This window comes from Pristis pectinata, chromosome 22 (genome assembly GCF_009764475.1).
Source record: "Pristis pectinata isolate sPriPec2 chromosome 22, sPriPec2.1.pri, whole genome shotgun sequence".
NCBI lineage: Eukaryota > Metazoa > Chordata > Chondrichthyes > Rhinopristiformes > Pristidae > Pristis > Pristis pectinata.
Genome location: NC_067426.1, coordinates 18,687,463 through 18,702,142, shown reverse-complemented (window position 1 = coordinate 18,702,142; position 14,680 = coordinate 18,687,463).

Genomic DNA, 14,680 nt, shown 5'->3' with positions numbered 1-14,680 from the left:
GTTTTTCTTCTTTTAAAAAAGGGGAAGCAGTCAAGTATGTAAAATATTGGTCATAAGTGATAATCGTTGCTTTAAGGCTTGTTACCCCTTTAAGAACTGCTTCACCCTCTGATGTAACACTTTTAGAGTCATTGAGTCATGCAGCACAAAAACAGACCCTTCAATCCGCTGAGTCTTCACCAATCATCAAACACCCACATGAGCTAATTCTACAGTAATCTCTGTGCTGTAACAATGTTTATAAGAAGTTCCAGAGACATTAAAGTAGGTCCACTTTGTTTGAGCTCTTCACATTTCCACTCTGCAATGGAGTCTGTTAGAGACTAAGAATCCACTAGGAACATATATCTCACAGGTAATTAGGAGAGCTGCAGGGTGTAATATCGAAGTGAAAAATTAAGGAGATTTTAAAAGATGAAGAGAAATGTAGATAAATGAAAAGATACAGTATGGGTGTGAATTCAGGATAATCCCCTTGGGGTTGTTTACTCGGAAGCAGAGGAAGTTCAAGGGAGATTTACTTCAAGAAGGAACTATTTTCATTAGCAATGAGGTCAATAATCTGGGATGGTTGCTAAAAGAGTGAGGGGGAGAAAAGATCAAACAAAGAATGGCGAGGTTCCAGAACTCCCTGCCTGAAAAGATGATGAAGGCAGAAATTGTCACCACATTTAAAATGTACCTGAATGAACAGGACATGTCATAAGGTACAAGGTAACAGACCAAGAGCTGGGATACAGGAATGGTCTAACTAGGTTTCCTTTGGCTGGCATGATAGGCTGAATGACCTCCTTTTGTGATATAAATGTGTATGACTGGTTAGATCCATGATGACTTTGTTACATTTCAAACCTTTTGGTACATATTTGGTTTTCACTTGTTTTCTAAGCTGAGGACACAAGATTTTAAACTTTTTTTTTGCAAAATATTAATACAGCACTGACCTCATAGGAAATCCTTAAATAGATTACGGTATTCATGCAAGAAACACAAATGGCAAAAAGAGAACCTTTTCCTGTTTGTTGCGGTTTGGTGACAGACACCATTATCTACAATATCTTGTAAAATCATACTTCACAAAAATTCTGGACAAACTATCAATAATTCTCAGAGTATTGGCATGGAGTGTTTGCAAAATGGAATTACTTTATTTTTAGATTTAATCTATGATCACATCATGTTGACTTTTCTTTCACACTGTCCAACCAACCAGCAGCCACACAGTGACTTTGAGTTCTCAGCACAAAGAGGTGAGTGTTGACAGATGTAGCCATGAATTTTTAGCAACATAATATAAATCCTTAATGGCAGCAAAAGGCTCACCTCTGATCCACCATCATAAAAGCATCATGTACAGGGCTTAGAGGTCCATTTCCAAAATATCAGCAAAGAAAGCCTGAAAGGGCAAGTCACCTTCTTGGTAAAAATGCAGAAACTGCTGAATCACATGACCAAGGCTCAGGGCTGCACCATCCATTTCACTTCAAAACTGCAATTACCTTTGCACAAAGGATGCCTGCTAACTGCAGAGGAAAATTACAAAGAGGAATTTGTGACTTCAGACAGGGATTAGAAAATATGAATCCAAAACAAGGACAGAGCAGAAGCAAAAGAAAAGCCGTTGGAACTCTGTCACGAACGGATCTATTTCCCATATTGTTGGGGAACTCCTATTTGTATCTTGGGACAAGAAGCCTTTAGTGTTTCCCCCAAAGATGTGTGAGCATTTCTCTCTCTCTATTTTTCTCTCTGTCTCTCTGTCCTCTAAATATTTCTGTCTATCTCTAAATATCTCTATCTCTATTCCTCTCTCCATCTTCCTACCTGAATCTTTACCTCCTATTCCTTTCTCTCACTTTCTTTCTCTATCTCTGTCTGCATCCTCTCCATCTCTCTATCTCTTTCTTTCTCTCCCTCCCTAAGTCTCTAACTCCCTTTCTATCTATCCGTCTCTGTGGCTTCAGGAAGTTCCTGTGCTTTATTTGCTTAGGTGAGCTACTCCGATTTTAAATTACATTGGCCCTCAGCCTCTATAGCTCCAGCCACAATGCCAGCAGCTTGTTTTCAGATGTGGAATCAAACATCAGAGCACGATCCGTTTCTCAGAACCTCATGACCACAGCCACATGACTTCACCAGTTTTCCTGAACCTTTTCTGAACAAGACCTTACTCTGAGTCCTGATGCAGAGCTTTGACCCCAAACGTCAACAATTCCTTTCCTCCTACAGCTGCTGCTTGACCTGCTGGGTTCCTCCAGCAGACTGTTTGTTGCTCCGGATTCCCGCACCTGCAGTAAATCTTGTGTCTCTAAGACCTTACTCTGTATACAAACCCTTCACTTCACTCCCTCATCTTCACTACATGACATTTTTGAGGGATGAAAGATTCCTTTTTCACCCACGCAGCAGCTCAAACAGAGCAAGTCCCATTGAGGAATGTCATACCTTCCTTACTACGAACATTAGATCTGGCAGGGGACATAACTAGTGTCTCCTCATCTCATCCATAATCAAAGAGTTAGTAATACTTCAGGCTTCTTCTCTTTGCTACATAGTGACTGATTTGAGATTGGTTTTCAGAAACCGTTCATAGGCAGCTGGATACAAAGGTTCTTTAATCAGTTTGAAATTGAAGAAAGTCACATGTCTATTTAAGCTCTCCTTTGGGATCTCGTTTCTGGTGAACCCTTCACTTATTTACCTGCTGTGTTGTTAGCAGTTATGTTTTTTTTGGAGGATTGACTCAGATGGAATTGTCAACAACCACCAGAATACTTTGGTGTTTCCATGCTGACTTCTCTCCACAACAAAACTTTCAAAGGGCACTAGAAATATCAGGAGAGGGGCTAGTGGAGCAAGATGAGACCTGAGTCCGTAAAGCTGACAGGGGTTAGAGAACTGGTGAACTGCTTCATGTTGTGCTGGCTGGAGGGATCAGGAACTCCCTTCCCTCACGCCCTCTTGTGGACTGTACTGCCTGCAATTACTCCACTTGCTCTCAGTGCCCTAAGATTACCTAAATTAAAGAAAAACAGTACAGGATCTCTTTTCTCCCCCTCCCCCCCCCCCCACCTTCTGTTTCCCCTTCACATTTTGTAGGACTGGGGAAGTGGGTATTTCCAGTGCCCTGAGTTTTGTCCCATTCTAGCAGTCAGGAAGTTAGAACATAGAAAATAGAACAATTACAGCACAATTCAGGCCCTTCGGCCCACAAAGCTGTGCCGAACATGTCCCTCCCCTAGAAATTACTAGGCTTACCCATAGCCCTCTATTTTACTCAGCTCCATATACCTATCTAACAGTCTCTTGAAAGACCCTATCGTATCCGCCTCCATCACCGTTTCCGGCAGCCCATTCCACGCACTCACCACTCTCTGAGTAAAAAACTTACCCCTGAAGTTATGATGTATCTCTATAGAACCCTGGTTAGGCCGCATTTAGAGTATTGCATGCAATTCTGCTGAGGCTTTACAGAGGGTGCAGAGGAGGTTTACTTAGATGCTGCCTGGATTAGAGGGCATGTGCTATCAGGAGAGGCTGGACAAACTTGGACTCTTTTCTCTGGAGCGGTGGAGGCTGAGGGGTGATCTGTTGGAAGTGTATAAAATTATGAGGGACATAGATAGGGTGAACAAGCAATATCTTTTTCCCATTACTGAGCAATCCAATACCAGAGGCCATGCATTTAAGGTGAGAGGGGGTAGGTTCAGAAGAGACATGAGGGGTAAATTTTTTACTCAGAGAGTGGTGGATGCCTGGAATGCGTTGCCTAATAGGGTGGTGGAGGCAAATTCATTGGGGGCTTTTAGGAGGGGCTTGGATGGGCACATGAATGAGAGGAAAATGGAGGGATATGGGCATTCTGTAGGTAGGATGGATTAGCTATGCTGGCACAATATTGTGGGCCAAAGGGCCTGTTCTGTGCTCTACTGTTCTATGTTCTTCTTTCCTCCTCGCCTCTCTCACTCTCTCACTCCCAGCTACCAGGCACTGGATGCCCCTCTGAATTTGAGAAGAATTTTGTGCCTGACTTCTATCTTCCTTCCTCTTGCCATATCTGGACATGCATCCATTGCCATATTGATTTACTGGGGTCCCCAATCCTCCAAAACTACTCTGAATTTGAAAATAGAAATAAGTGGGAAAGGATCTCACCTCGAGAAATCTCTTCTCGGCAATCTGACTCTCTTCTGGATTAGGGTATTGAATTCTGGTGGGACATGCTGAGTTCATTGGGTTGATGTGGTTTACTTATACAACAGAAAATGTGAATAAAGGGCAGTAGGGACTCATCAGCTGAAGCAACGTTCCATGACCTATTTAGATCGGACATAAAACCAATCTGTGTTCAGGGTGGCAGAGGAAAGGGATGGATCAATATCAATGCTTAGATTTAGGGAAGATACAGGGAGAATTCTACCTGACACTAAAAAAAAGGGAGAGCAAGCTACATATTTCCATTGAACTTGCTGTAAGTGTTCCTTCTGAATCGATGACATGGTGAAATGTTCCTAATGTTGCCTTCCTGCCTCCTATCTCCTCTCCATTTTGGAACATTCTGTTCCTATTCAGCATCCAGCAGACTATTATATTAGGACAGGCATGTGTGCAAGAGAGAGCCATTGGTCCCAAGCAGGCAAACTCCTGCGCTATGGAGGGGCAAAGATTGAAGGGTTTGGGCAGTTACCCCAACGTAAAACCATCATAACAGCTGACAGGAAAGGGGGGATGGACTTGCATGATATGTTTCTGGTGCTTGCACCACTCTTGTTCATTCCTGCAGCAGAGGTCTTTTGATTAATTTAAGTAGTGGGGTTGTGTAAAGGGCAACCTGGCTACTGTCAATAACACACTGATTCCCACAGTTTGTGTGAAGCTCACTACTTTAATGTGCTTTCTTTTGATATCTAGGGGTAAGTGATGATTGTGTTCATACTAATTTATTTACATTCTTTTCATGATGTAAGCAAAACAGGATATTGAGAGCCGTGGATGAAAAAGTAATTATTTCTATTTGTCATTTGTTTGGTCTGCCCAAGTAAACTACCGGAACAAAGGGCAGGATTTCCTTGCACTTATGGTACTTTGCTTCAGCTGTAATGAGCAGTGTAAAGACCTGTCCAATGCTCGAATCAATGATGAAGTGTGCTGGAGCATGTACAGGGTTCTGGTGCTCTGTGATAGGATTGGGAAAGAGCTGGTGGAAGTGGCTTCTTTATTCAATGGAGACACAAGAGACTGCAGATGCTGAAATCTGGAGCAACACACAGTCTGCTGGAGGAACTCTGCAGAGTCCCGTTGCAGGGTTTTGACCCGAAACATCAACAATTCCTTTCCTCCCACAGATGACTTCCACTAGCAGACTGTTTGTTGCTCTTTATTCAAACATGGAAAGAATCTGTGCAAAGGTTCTAAAGTTCAGAGGATAGTGTGTAAATCTTTTAAACCTGAAGCAAAGCCAATTTGACTGTGTTGATGGTGGCAGTGTGGGGAAAGGTCAGAATCAGTACTTGGATTTAGAGAAATTACTGGAAGATTCATTGTGTCATAGTCACAGAGAGATAAAGCATGGAAATCGGTCCCTCAGTCCACTTAATCTGCACCGACCATTAAGCACCCATTTTTACACTAATCTTAACCCATTTTATTCCCCCACATTCTTACCAACTTCCCTCAGTTTATATTGCTTACTTATAAATTAGGGGCAATTATGAGTGATCAATTAACCTACCAATCCTCATATCTTTGGGGTATGGGATGAAACCGGAGCTCCTGGCAGAAGCCCACACACTAAAAAGAAATAGAGAAGGAACCCATTGAACTTGCTTCTGGGTCAATGGAATGATGAATGTTCCTAAAGCAGCTCGTGAATCAGATAGAAAACTTCTCTGGGGGATATCACTCTACTCCGCACTAGTATTCTTGGGTATCAGACTGACACCTTGATATCTCGGAGAAGTGCTGCTTATCTTCTCGATCCACACCCAAAATAGCTTCAAAATGTGATATGATTGTTCCCTATTAAATGAATTTCCTGTCACAGATGCAGGACTTTTATCAGATGCTCCTTTCTGAATGGATCTTTTTTCTTTGTTATCTTTTATTCCTCCTTGGAGCATTTGCAAATTCTTCTACATTGCTGTTTAGTTAATCAAGCAACATTGTTAAAGCTTCTAACCATACATTCCTATTGAAGTTGAACTATACACAACTAATTGCAATGACTAATCAAAAGTACACATAATTTACAAAGGTATATATACACCCAATATACTACACGCCTCATCATATCTTCCATCCTTGACACTTCATAGTTGTTTCAATGTAAAGGAAACCACACCCAATAGAGCAGCTGAAATATATCACACAATGCTGATTGTATATACTTTACTAAATGTTGGCTAATTATAGAATGCAGCAGCTTTACATCGCGACTTGCAGAGAAAGATAGAGGCTTCTTCAAAGCCTGCCTAAAGAATTGAGAATTTCACAACCCACACCAACATCAGTTGGCTATCTGGTGAGCATTTCATGGGAGCTTATACTGTTGCCTTTTTGCATCTGTGTGGCATGTGTGACCACAAGTGACTTTAGGAGGCCATCAAAGCCTTGCTGTGGTCCCTAAAAAGCTTCAATTTGTTCTTGTTTACCTCAGTGGATATTGAAGTTAGGCTTTTCAGGATGGGTGTCGACTTCTCCGCTACACCACACCCACATCCCCTACCCACCAGACCAGGAATGAAGTAGATAGACTGGAGATGTTCTCAACAGATTGTGCAACCTTATAAAAAATGTGGTCCTGTTTCCAAGAAATTACTGGGTACTGATATTGGTGAGGAAGAGTTTTATTAACAGTTACAATGAACTTATTGTAAAGCAAGACAGATACAGGTTGATCAGACAAGATCAGACATGCGGTAGCTTAGAATGTTTTCAATGGTCAACAATTTACAGAAAATGTAGCCTTAACTAGCAAAGTATCTCTGTTGCAAATGCTGAAAGATTGTAAATGCTGCAACTTAAAGAAAATAAATTAGATTGTAATATCACAAGGCATATGAGGAATTGAAATCTTTATCAGAGATTACTCATGCTTATTCAGTTGTCTTGCTACAATATGGTTACAGGTATTGATAAAACTATGATGAAGAAAGTTGTCTGTGCAGAAGCTGAAGATTGCAATATGGCCACGTCAACCAATTTTGCACACATTTCTGGAAGTGTTAATGCCAGCGGTAAACAACATGTGGTTATTTGGCTGTGTGATTTTCCTGTTACCTTGCAGTTTTTTTTGTGTTCATCTTGTCCAAATGATGTCATCAGTAGTGCAATGCCCAAAGTTTGTCTCCAGCAAACACACAGGCACATTGGTTTAAATAAGAACTGTCACTACTCACTCACAGGACAACAGGATTTTACCAGAACTGAAGGTAAATGTGACCTGGTCCTTAGGGTAACTTGAACAGCCCCTCGTATTCCCCCTGGGCAGTCTACACCCCGACGGCATGAACACTGAATTCTCCAACTTCTGGTAACCTGCTCCCCCTCTGTCCCTTTTCCCTCTCCTCCTGATCTACCCCGTTCCTCCTCACCCACCCCAGCCCCCATCACCCTGTCTCTTTCCCCTCCTCCACCAACTCCATCACCCACACACCCCTCCCACTGGGTCCCCTCCCCCCACTGTTCCTTAGCACTCCCTTGTCATCTATGAAGAGGAGTGCAAGGTCTGGACAAATAAGCATTGTATCCCCTGTGATTGCAGCAAGGTGTTTGAAGAAGGCTCAGTGTAAGCAGTGTGCAGAGTGGGCTGCCATTGTGTAGACAGCTGAGAGACTATCAATGCAGATTTAGTGTGATTGGCCTTTATTGGGCAGCATTTTTAACCATAGAACCATAGAACAATACAGCACAATACAGGCCCTTCGGCCCACTATGTTGTGCCGACCTTTAAACCACGCCTAAGACTATCTAACCCCTTCCTCCCACATATCCCCCTATTTTAAATTCCTCCATATGCTTATCTAACAATCTCTTGAACTTGACCAACGTATCAGCCTCCGCCACCATCCCAGGCAGTGCATTCCATGCACCAACCACTCTCTGGGTGAAAAACCTCCCTCTGATATCTCCTTTGAACTTCCCACCCATTACCTTAAAGCCATGCCCTCTTGTACTGAGCATTGATGCCCTGGGAAAGAGGCGCTGGCTGTCCACTCTATCTATTCCTCTTAATATTTTGTATACCTCTATCATGTCTCCCCTCATCCTCTTCCTCTCCAATGAGTAAAGCCCTAGCTCCCTTAGTCTCTCCTTATAATCCATACACTCCAATCCAGGCAGCATCCTGGTAAATCTCCTCTGCACCCTTTCCAATGCTTCCACATCCTTCCTATAATGAGACAATCAAAACTGGACACAGTACTCCAAGTGTGGCCTAACCAGAGTTTTGTAGAGCTGCATCATTACCTCGCAGCTCTTAAACTCGATCCCACGACTTATGAAAGCTAACATCCCATAAGCTTTCTTAACTACTGTATACACCTGTGAGGCAACTTTCAGTAATCTGTGGATATGAACCCCCAGATCCCCCTGCTCCTCCACACTCCCCAGAATCCTGCCATTAACCTTGTACTCCACTTTGGAGTTTGTCCTTTCAAAGTGTACCACCTCACACTTCTCTGGATTGAACTCCATCTGCCACTTCTCAGCCCAGCTCTGCATCATATCAATATCCCTCCGTAAGCTTCGACAGCCCTCCACACTATTCACAACACCACCGACCTTTATGTCATCTGCAAACTTGCTAACTCACCCTTCCAGCCCCTCATCCAAGTCATTAATAAATATCAAGAAAAGTAGAGGTCCCAGAACCAAAGCTTGTGGGACACCACTAGTCACAGCCCTCCAATCTGAATGCACTCCCTCCACCACAACCCTCTGTTTTCTACAGGCAAGCCGATTCTGAATCCACACGGCCAAGATCTCTTGCCCTCTGACCTTCTGAAGAAGCCTACCATGTGGAACCTTGTCAAACGCCTTACTAACATCCATGTAGACCACATCTACTGCACTACCCTCATCAATCTTCCTGGTCACCTCCTCAAAGAACCCTATGAGGCTTGTGAGACAAGATCTTCCCTTCACAAAGCCATACTGGCTGTCCCTAATCAGTCCATGATTCTCTAAATGCTCATAGATCCTATCTCTTAGAATCCTTTCCAACAGCTTGCCCACCACAGACGTAAGGCTCACTGGTCTGTAATTCCCTGGACTATCCCTACTATCTTTTTTGAATAAGGGGACAACATTTGCCACCCTCCAATCCTCCGGTACCATTCCCATGGACAACGAGGACTCAAAGATCCTAGCCAACGGTTCAGCAATCTCCTCCCTCGCCTCACGAAGCAGCCTGGGGAATATACTGTCAGGCCCCGGGGACTTATTTGTCCTAATATTTTCTAACAGCTCCAACACATCCTCTCTCTTGTATCTACATGCTCTAGAACATTAACCTTACCAGCACTGTCCTCAGCGTCATCAAGGCCCCTCTCCTTGGTGAATACTGAAGAGAAGTATTCATTGAGAACCTCACCCACTTCCACAGCTTCCAGGCACATCTTCCCACCTTTGTCTTTAATCGGACCTACCTTTACTCTCGTCATCTTTCTGTTCTTCACGTATGAGAAAAAAGCCTTGGGATTCTCCTTAACCCTACTTGCCAAAGCCTTTTCATGTCCCCTTCTTGCTCTCCTCAGCCCCTTCTTAAGTTCCTTCCTTGCTACTCTATATTCCTCACAAGCCCTATCTGATCCTTGCTGCTTACACCTTATGTATGCTGCCTTCTTCTTCCTAACTAGTTGTTCCACCTCTCTTGTCACCCATGGTTCCTTCACCCTGCCATTCTTTCTCTGCCTCACTGGGACAAATTTATCCCTAACATCCTGCAAGAGATCCCTGAACATCGACCACATCTCCATAGTACATTTCCCTTCAAAAATGTCATTGCATTTTACACTCTCAAGTTCTAGCCTTATAGCCTCATAATTTGCCCTTCCCCAATTAAATATCTTCCCATCGTCTTTGCTCTTATCCTTGTCCATGACAATGCTAAAGGTTATGGAGCAGTGGTCGCTGTCCCCCAAATGCTCACCCATCGAGAGATCTGTCACCTGACCCGGTTCATTACCTAATACTAGGTCTAATATGGCATTTTCTCCAGTCGGTCTGTCAACATACTGTGACAGGAATCTATCTTGGACATACTTAACAAACTCTACCCTGTCTAAACCTTTTTAGATGAGATTTGCTGTTGAAATGGAGGAAGACATGTTAGCTTTGTGTATCAAATTTTAAATTAGAGATGGAGACACCAGAGACTGCAGGTGCTGGAATCTGGAGCAACACACAAAATGCTGGAGGAACTCAGTGGGTCAGGCAGCATCTGTGGAGGGGAATGGACAGTCAACCAGGAGGGAAGAGTGGAAATGGCCTCCCAGCCCCTTCCAATCTTCCCTCCTCCATCTGCCTATATCCCTCTTCACCTGGATCCACCTATCACCTGCCAGCTCTTGCTCCACCCCCATCCTCTCACCTCTTTATGCCGGCTATCTCCCCTCTTCCTTTCAGTCCAGATGATGGGTATCAACCTGAAACATCGACTGTCCACTTCCCTCCATAGATGCTGCCTGACCCGCTGAGTTCCTCCAACATTTTGCTTGCCTAGAAGTTTGTCTGAGTCCTTTATTGAGCATTAAAGCCTCAACTTCTCAGCCTCAGGAACATTCTAGTGTACATCTGCCGATATATACCACATCGCTTGTTGCATGAGGGAGGTCATTAACTCTCTCTACTTCAACGGAGCAGTCTTCATCTATTTCTTCCCTCAGCTCACAGGAGCGAGAGGAGGGGGCATATATTTGCCTGTATCACAGGTTCTCTCAAAGTGCAGACGTTCAGAAGCTGCACTCATGACCTTCCTGAGACTTCACTGGTAACTTCCTTCCTGAAAGGCCTGGCCAGCCCTGTGGGGCCTCTCTCAGGTTAGGCAATGATATCACATTGGGATGGCTGCCTTGTTCTCCCAAGGAAACTTGTCCATGCATGTTCTAAATCATTATTCTCCCTTTTATTTTTGGTGTACAATGTCGGGAACCCTATTCTCTGTGACCCCTTCAAGAGAAGACATTCCTCTTGTAGGTGATGTGATACATCAATATATCGGGAGCCTCGTCAGTAAACCGAGGGTCACCCTTCCTGTTCTCAGGAATCCTGATGCAGCCATGATGAAGTGAGTGGCAGTTTCCAATAGCTGGGAGAATGTTGTGTGCCAGTGCCTGTAAGGGCTGGCTGATGAACTCTCATTTGTGGGCAGAAATGATAGCGTAGCAGTTAGCGTAATGCTTTACAGTGCCAGCGACCTGGGTTCAATTCCGGCTACTGTCTGTAAGAAGTTTATGTGTTCTCCCCATGTCTGCGTGGGTTTCCTCTGGGTGCTCCGGTTTCCTCCCACATTCCAAAGACGTACAGGTTAGGAAGTTATGGGCATGCTATGCTGGCGCCGGAAGCGTGGCTACACTTGCGGGCTGCCCCCAGAACACTATGCAAAAGATGTATTTCACCGTGTGTTTCAATGTACATGTGACTAATAAAGAGATCTCATCTTATCTGTCTGTCAAAGAGCTGGAAGCCGTGAAAAATTCAAGCAACAACACCCGCTGGTCTGGGAACAAAATGGGACAAAGGAGCCAGACAATAATGTTTTTCAACCAGTGCTGACACACTTGGCGATCTTTGAAGAGCTTTTCGAAACAGCACGAGAGTCCCATGTACCAGGGTTTTAAAGCTCAGAAAAGCTCAGAAATTTTCTTGACCCATATCTCTCACTTAAAATTAATCCTTAATTTTTTGACACACAAGACTAATACAGTTTTGTCCATTCCAACAGCTTATATCGTCCAAAAATACTGCCCAATAGTCCAATGATTTTAAAACACCTCATTATATTTGAGCCAGACTTTGGACTGATTACTGCTCTTCAAGCACAGGAAAGTTTTAAGAATAAATGGTGACAAATAACAATTTGTGCATTTCTGCATCTTGAAGTTGAAGACCGTCAAGAAGCAAACCCAATACCTAGAACTTCCTTTCCTACTTTTAACTTGCACTATAAGATGGCGTGCTAATGTAGTTTTAGAAAATAGCATAAAAATTACGGTCTTGCAATATGAAGTTCCCCACACGGTGATTTGGGTCCGCTGGCGTAATGCCCCACTGTGAATTGATCCATTGCAAAGGTCTTGCAGCTGCCAGCACCTAACCTTGCAGCTGCAACCTTGGGAGTCAACCCTTGGGAGGGACTGCACATATAATCCTAGGTAATACCATTGAATATCAAGAGTAGGTAGTACAGCGCTTTCTTATGGTGAGGTGATCATTATCCAGTATCTTTCTAGCTCAAGTGTACCCTACCACGCCTGAATGCTGTCTGGGTCTAGTGGTACACAGCATGGACTGCTTCGTTTACTGAAGAGCTGCAAATGGAATTACACATAGTGCAATCATCATCAAATATTGTCACTTCTGAACTTGTGATGGGAGAAAGGGTTTGGTGGAACAGCTGAAGGTAGTTGGGCCCAGTACACTTCATACTCAGTGAAGTACCTTTGAAACATTGTAATGTAAGAAATGTGACATGCAATAACCAGGCAGTACCTTCCCTCAAACAGCAGTGAGATGACTCTCCAGATCATCTGTATTGATGCTGGTTGAAGGATTAATGTTGGACAGTAAAACAGGAATGTCTCTGTATTTTCTCAAAATAGTGCCAAGAGGTTGTTCATGCTCACCTAAGAGGGCAGAAACAGATAAAATCAGAAATTAGTGGAGATATTAAGCAGGTGATACAGCATCTATGGAGAAAGAACAGAGGTAACATTTTAGGTTATGCACTTTCTGTTTTATTTCAAAGTTCCATCATCTGTAGTGTTTTGCTTTCCATGGGCAGACACAAAGTTGTTTTTATGCCTCATCAGAATGGCAGGTTCTTCAACCATGCAGCACTCTGTCAGTATTGCCCCAAAGACTGGGGAACATGCAAACATTTGAACTTGAATCAGCTTCACCCTGCCCTCAGTGACAGTGAGGGGTTCATTCAACTTTAATGCACATGGTCATTGGTCGATACTGCCTTTATTTTTAGCACTGCTATTGTTTGTGTTTAAGAACAGATTGCAGTTTGTATCACTGTATGTAGATACTGAAAACACGCACGCATCTGCTGCATTTCCTAAATGGATCTGTCTCCACTCTCAACAGTCACATCACTGTAACACCATGGTGTGACACATCTATCAAACAAGGCCAGAGTCTTCTGCGTTGTTTCGATTCGCTGATTCTCTTTAAATTTCTCATTGTTAAGTTTAAAGTGTACTTTTACCTTATCTTCTGCGATAACTACTTTTTTGATATGCCTAATTATTTTGCAATTAAAATTATTTTATAACATAAAGTTCTTCTAGTTTGTGCAATTATGTTAGTTGAGCCTGTGGAGTCCACTCTGATCTTGTAAGTGCTTCTCATTCTGCTGTAGATTCACCATCGTTTGACAGCCATTTCAGTGATTGGTTTAGTGAATGGACATGGAAACCATCAATGAATAGATATTTCTGTTTGGAAAGTTTTGAAAGCAAATGTGGAATGTATCGCAAACAAATTCTGCGTGCCCTTGTTTTTAGCAATGGTGAAAAAATTGCTCTTGTTTTACGAGTGTTCAACAAATATAACGATCCTCAACATCAGGGGCAAAATCATGGACAAACAGGTTGGAAAAATCTGGTTTTGGTCATTTTTGCAGGCACTTCTGGTGGCCACCTAATACCGGCAGGAGGTCCCTAGCAGAAGTGTATGAAGGGTCCTAAGTCAGTTCTGATCTTGGCAGGAATGAGTTCAGGATTCTCCACCAGCAGTCTGCCCCTTCTGCTCTCCAAGTACATAGCTGCCTTGCTTATAAACTGTGAATGAGGCCGCCTGAAGCCCAATTTTAAGCCGGTGCTGCTCTCAGTCTGAATTCAAAAGCTGCCCCCGCCATAGTTCTGTCCCATTGCATTATGCTAATCAACACTGACATCTTGTGGTTACTCTCTGTTACAGCCTGAAGCAAGAGTTCAGTAACAAGTGCTAGTGGTTGGAGAACGGTTGAATTTGGAGATATTTTATGACGTTTCATTTTATATAATATAGATAAAAATCTATTCATCTATTAAAGATGACATTTCAGAGTACTTGGAAGTATATGATAAAATAGGACGAAATCAGCAGGGTTTCATTAAGGGGAGATCTTGCCTGACAAGTCTGTTAGACTTCTTTGAGGACGGAACAAGCAGGTTAGACAAAGGAGAGTCGGAGGATTTAATTTGCTTGGACTTTCAGAAGACCTTTGACCAGGTGCCACACACGAGGCTGCTAAACAAGATAAGAGCTCATGGTGTTAGAGGCAAGGTACTAGTATAGAGAGAAGACTGGCTGACTGGCAGATATCAGAGGGTGGGGATAAAGGGGTCCTTCTCAGAATGGATGCCAGTGACTAGTGGAGTTCCGCAGGGCTCAGTATTGGGACTGCAACTTTTCACTTTGTGATCTGGATGAAGAAACTGATGGCTTTGTGGCTACGTTTGTAGATGAT